This window comes from Podarcis melisellensis (assembly GCF_964234715.1).
Source record: "Podarcis melisellensis genome assembly, chromosome: 3".
NCBI classification, from domain to species: domain Eukaryota; kingdom Metazoa; phylum Chordata; class Lepidosauria; order Squamata; family Lacertidae; genus Podarcis; species Podarcis melisellensis.
The window spans coordinates 50,540,329-50,546,328 of record NC_138530.1 but is presented as its reverse complement, the minus strand read 5'-3'; the positions used below and the strand labels follow the sequence as shown (position 1 = coordinate 50,546,328).

The 6,000-nt window shown below is 40.5% G+C and overlaps 1 long non-coding RNA gene across 2 annotated transcripts in view; it reads right to left on the bottom strand.

Annotated features, from left to right (window-relative positions):
• The window catches only part of LOC309367565, a 95,287-nt gene continuing 89,287 nt past the window's right edge, over nt 1–6,000 (bottom strand). For both annotated transcript variants that reach the window (XR_014167219.1, XR_014167220.1), the window contains exon 3: nt 1–1,255. This is a non-coding gene — a long non-coding RNA (uncharacterized lncRNA). The remainder of the gene's footprint in view (nt 1,256–6,000) is intronic.

The window sequence follows — 6,000 nt, the reverse complement described above, 5'->3', positions numbered from 1 at the left end:
TCCAACATTGGTTTTATTATTATTTTACATAACTTTGCCATTCCTAAAATTTGCCTTCAGTCAAAACATTTTAAAATTGTAATTTCCATTGCCTAATAAGCTAAACCATTCATTTGAATACTACAACATCTTGCATACATTACATTTGCCTTGTAGATGAGTTACAGCCTGATACTACTTTTGCTAGCCCTTCTGAGGGTGCTTCAGATGGCAGCCTTAACTTTACAGCTTACTTCTGCAGATGCAATTGACTTATGTGCTGTGTTTTTAATTGTAATGTTAGCGATCCTTTAATTTCTTATTTTGTATTTAATTACATTAAAATTTGCATTCCATTGAATACAAATTGTAATGCAATAAAATACAATATGAGAAATAAAAGAAACAATAAAAATAAAAATCAATAGGAATATTTGATATGGATATGCCTGGAGCTTGCAGACCACAGGTTGGGTACCTCTGCCATGGACAGCTGGCTCAGGAACAAATCTGTTATGTAAGAATGTGCCAGTTATATGAACTTTACACAATCATTTTGAGATTAAGTAATCTTTAGTTTTGTACATGTTCTATACCAAATATGTATATTTTGTAATTCCTAACATCAAACACACAGTAGCCCCTCCTCTAAGCAAAGTAAAATGGCTCTAAAATGACAAATAAGAATAAAATAAATAAATTATTGAATCAGCATGAGCTTGGTTTATTTTTAGAGCCAACTGTACATTTATGGAACCATTGAATTGCAAATCTCCATTTTCAAGTTTGTACACAAAATTTGTTGTAATTAGAACCATGGGCATAGCCAGGATTTTTGTTAGGGGGGCAGGTAGAAGCTCAAATTTGTATTGATTTGTATTGATTTAGGGGGCACCTCTCTCCCCCCCCCCCGGCTATCTCCATGAATAGAACAATCTGATTCCATCAGACACCAACTGGTGAAACGTTAAGTTTCCTGGGGAGCGGCTTAGCAGCTACTCAATAAGAACTGAAGTAGTAGAAAGGAAATGGAGGAGTCCTGAATGTTACATACAGGGAGTATAGAGAAACTACAATATATTCTTTTTAGCTCTTCTGCCGAAGAGGTTGGGTGATGACTGAAGCAACATTTCTGTGTTCTAAAGGCCCATCACACCCTTGCATTCCAGATACTTCCCAATGCTCAGAATAGTTCTCTCCACCACTGACAGACAGTTATAGATGGCAGAGCCTCCAGCAATGTTTGCAGTGTCACCCTGCTAGTCCCTTAAATGCCCTGACAAGAAAACAAAAATTGAAATCAGCTAGTGATTATGAATAAGCCTTTAGCATGTATTGCTAAACAAAGGAGAAACATCTCAATGGAAAAAGCACCAATAAATGAACCCAACTACACAACCTACATTTAGCACTGGTCATTCCCTTTAATATTTCACTTTTCTATTAGATACTTCCTATCCATGCATAAATCGTTTTTTACCTTTATAATGGCTGGGATCCAGACAAGTGGAAGGTTCACCCAAGGTGTTTCCTCATCTTATATGTGAACTTCCTTCACCCACTATAAGCCACCTTATTCAATGCCATTATGGAGGATCCCCTGAACCTCAGCTGGGGGGATGAAGGGAAAGGGGGACAGTAAACCCTGTTGCTGGGGGTTTCTCTTGTACATCTGGATCCAAACCAATTTTGTGGTTGTTATAAAGGCATTTGACAGTTATACACAGAGCTCATTTCAGCTGGAACTCACCAGAACTCAATTCCGGCACCTCTCAGATGGGCGCTATTGCCATTCTAAGAAAACGAGGGAGGTCTCATGGTGAGTTCTGGCACCTCTTTGTCTAGAAAAATGGCACTGGTTATACACAAGTAAAATTTTCTGTCTCTCCCTAACTTACCCATTCCCATATATAACACTCTTAACCTCTTTAACTGGGAATGCTCTTAAACATGCCCTTCCAGTTATCTGACCTTACCAGGACCCTAAGGTCTTCATCAGAGACCCTTCCACAGGCATCCTCAGCAAATGATATACAGCAGGAAGTTGCTACAGAAACGGCCTTTTCAGTGATGGAACCATAACAATAGAACACCCCCTCCAGATAGGTTTGCCTTGCACCTGCTACAGTGGTACCTCAGTTTAAGAACAGCCCTGTTTACGAACTATTCGGTTTATGGACTCTGCAAAACCAGAAGTAGCGTCCCGCTTTGCAAACTTTACCTCAGTCTAAGAACAGAATCCGAATGGTGGAGGGGCACCGGCAGTGGGAGGCCTCATTAGGGAAAGCACGCCTCAGTTAAAGAATGGTTTTAGTTTAAGAACAGACTTCCGGAACGGATTAGGTTCGTAAACCGAGGTATATAGCATTTTCATTACCAGGTGAAAACCTATTTTCCCAAGCATTTTAAATATCAATTTAAGACTTTCAGAGTTTTTATCTGCTTCTACTTGCTGCTGCTGCTGATGGTCTCATTTATGTAGTTTTCTGCTGGGATTTTATAATGTTTGGTTTTCAGGGTTCTGTTTGTTTTTGTGGTTTTTATCTTTTACTGTTAATCACCCAGAGAACATTGTTTATTGGCTGGTATACAAATGACGTTAGCTAGTCAGTTAACATAGACACTGAGTTTCATCAATAGCACCTATTCAACATATTGTTCTAAAGCAGGGGTTCTCAAACCTTCTGCCTCCAGCATATACCTGACATGGCTAAAAGTTAGTGAGGTCCACCAGTCACAAAAGGGTGGCAGGTGTAAGCAGAGTTCAGCATAATCAACTGGCAATTCCTGGCAGCACTTTTTACTGATATCTAATCCATTTTTGGAAATTGTGTTTTTGTTTTTTGTTGGGTTTTTTTGCTGTAACATTTTCCTTGTGACACGGAGTTCCATAGCTCAGCTTTCCTCAAAGTACAGACATTTCTCTAGAGCTATTATGACTCTGGCCCCCACCCCCATTTTAGGCATAAATTGTTGATTCAGAGACTCTAAATGGAGAAGGCCTTTCCTTTCACATTTCCCCCTTCCAAATCCCAGGTGTCCATTCAAAGTATTTTTTACCCACCTCCTGTAATTTTTACCAATTCTCCATACACGCTCAACTTATAACTTATTCCTTCCCCCCAAAAAACCTGCCAGTTTATATTGCTCCTCCTCCCTTGGTCTTTTACATTCCTTTCCTCCCCTTGTAACAGTTTTCCTCTATTATCCCCATCCTTTCTATTTCCCGTTTATTAATATTTTAATTTTTAATATTAATTTTTAACTACACTTTCTAATTTCTTTCAACAACTCTCCTGGTCCTTTCGCCTCCAATAAGAGAAACGCCCACCCCCACCCCCGCAAAAAAAAATCTTCTCTGTCTCCTGGCCACCTTTACTTAACAGGCAACAAACTGCTGCTGCGGGCATTAGTTCAGCCAAAAAGCTACAGTACAGTTAGGGGACAAGGCAGGTAAATAAGGATGCCCTCAGCACTGAGGCCTACCTAAAAGTGGCACAAAACCCACTCTTGAGAAACGCTGCTCTGAAGTGTTACTTGTTCTAAATCACCCTTTAATATTGATCCTGTTTTCTTTTAGTTTGTATGAGCATGGCCTGAGTTCATCCTGTTCATCATGAGTACTCCTCTCAAATTACTGGTGTTGAACAAGGACATTTGGCAAGCAAAATAAAACTGTTTTTCCTTTTATAATCACAGTATGTCAAAACACTTGTGTTAATTACGAAAAGTATTTGATTTCATCTGCCCTACTCCACTACCTACACTGTTCCCCAAGAAGAAGGGACTCAATCCCAAGTTTCATATTCTGAACAGAAGTGTCCTGGTTTCCATTCAAAGCACACAGGCAAAGGACTTTACTCATAAGTAAGAAAAAACTCTTTGTTCAAGCAAGTAGCAGCACAGGCTCAGCAGCAAACACAGTTCTCGGGAGTCACGATTCAGGAGCTCAAGAGCGGGGCAAGATATTCAGAACTAGATGGAAGCAATGAAGATGTCCCAAGGAGTTCCCCTACCCATCTTGCAAAGTTTTTGTAGATGAAGTGCCTGCTTCATCAGGATGCATGGCTCTGCTCCCATCTGCAAAGATGGCGTACGGTACTAGAAGAAGAAGAGAAGAGTTTGGATTTGATATCCTGCTTTATCACTACCCGAAGGAGTCTCAAAGCAGCTAACATTCTCCTTTCCCTTCCTCCCCCACAACAAACACTCTGTGAGGTGAGTGGGGCTGAGAGACTTCAAAGAAGTGTGACTGGCCCAAGGTCACCCAGCAGCTGCATGTGGAGGAGCGGGGAAGCAAACCTGGTTCACCAGATTATGAGTCCACCACTCTTAACACTACACCATGCTGGTTCAGAGGTGGCTCTAGGTGACAAGGCTGTACCCTCACCTTCAGACTCCTGTTCAGTCACTGCTGTGTCTTCTTCAGCCTTCTTCAGCTGATCAAAGCTCTCCCTAGTGCAGACTGAGGCTCTCGGCTCCGCCTTCCAAAGCAGCTGAAGTCAGGACAGAAAGAGTAGATCCTCCCTCCTCCAACTCAAGCTCCTACCATTCAGCTCCCTCCTCCAATTTCTTCCTCCTCCACCTGAGCCTGCCAATTCAAGACTAATCCTAACTATGGCTTCATGGCAAGAAGCTGGAAACACTTTTAAGAAGGAAACAATATATGCCAGCTCGGATCCATTACAGTCTACCAGCTATGTAAAGTGGAGTCAGTATTAGTAAGATTAGCTACTTTTCTGCTTTTACATTATGAAAAACTGCATATATTACTACAAGAAATAATCAAAATATTGATTCCAGATGATAACCAATTAAGGTATACTCAGAGTAAACCCAATGATTTCAGTGAGATTACTCTGAGAATGACTAACATTGGTGCTGAACCTATGCTTTTATTGCACATTAAAATCTGCTCGTTTCAAACTACTTTTATACGAATCAACTATTTTATATGAAATCAACTATTGTACAAAGTGGTCATGTGAAGTCATCCTTAGTCATGGTCCCAGTGGAATGTATCTTGTTTCAAATGGCAAATTTTATGTATTGCTTTGTTAAAAACAGGCTTTCAACACACTACCATATATTTTTAGATAAGTAAATTGAGTGGAATTTTGCTATGTCATCTAAGCAACTACAGAAAGATTTCATACACAAATGTAGCATCAAAATGTTTTTGATAATTTTTGTAAAGCTATCACCCTCCTTCTACTGTATATATAGCTCAGACTTGGCTATATTTTGCTGAAAGCATTACAAGGGACAAATGAATAAGAGGCAGAAAAACATCTGATAGCTCTTGTGCAGCAGTATTGGGGCTCCCAAAGACACCCAGGACCCTACACAAAATTTGCAGTTATCTGAATTTTGCAATGCAGTTCTCCATCCAGGTAGTGTGTACAAAAAATGCAGATACTTAGGTTAAATGTGCACAAAAATGCAGCTTATTCTCGAGAGAGAGAATAGAATGCACCTCTGGGGTTGATGTCAAATTGCTGTATTAGCAGCACCAAAGTGACCACTCTGGGATTTAGGTTTGATGAGGCCCTGAGCTACTGAAGGTAATGGGGCCCTTTATATGCCCAGCTGTCCTTTGTCAACAAATTGTCATTTTTTGTGTTGAATAGATGCTACATGGTAATTTATGGACCTAATAGGTTTCTAAAGCCAGTTGCACATAACAAAATATGTATTTTATCAAAGGAGTTGTTATATTTTGGAAATGTACATCCAGGGGGTCCAAGAGAGTGGGACCTAAGCTATAGCTTGTTTAGCTTATACGTAAATCTGGCACTGCTCTGGGATGCAAGTCAGGGCAGGGTGTATGGAGGTCTTGGGCAGCCCAGACAACAAGACCCCTCTCTTGGCCTCACTGATATGGCCCAAAGGAAAGCAGAGCAATACATCTGGCACTAGCTTGGCTGCAGCAGTTGCCGGAAGAAGGCGTACAAGATGCCATCCAAACATCTTGGGGCTCCACTCTGGATTTGTATAGAGTTTACTCCTTAGCCTTTTCTT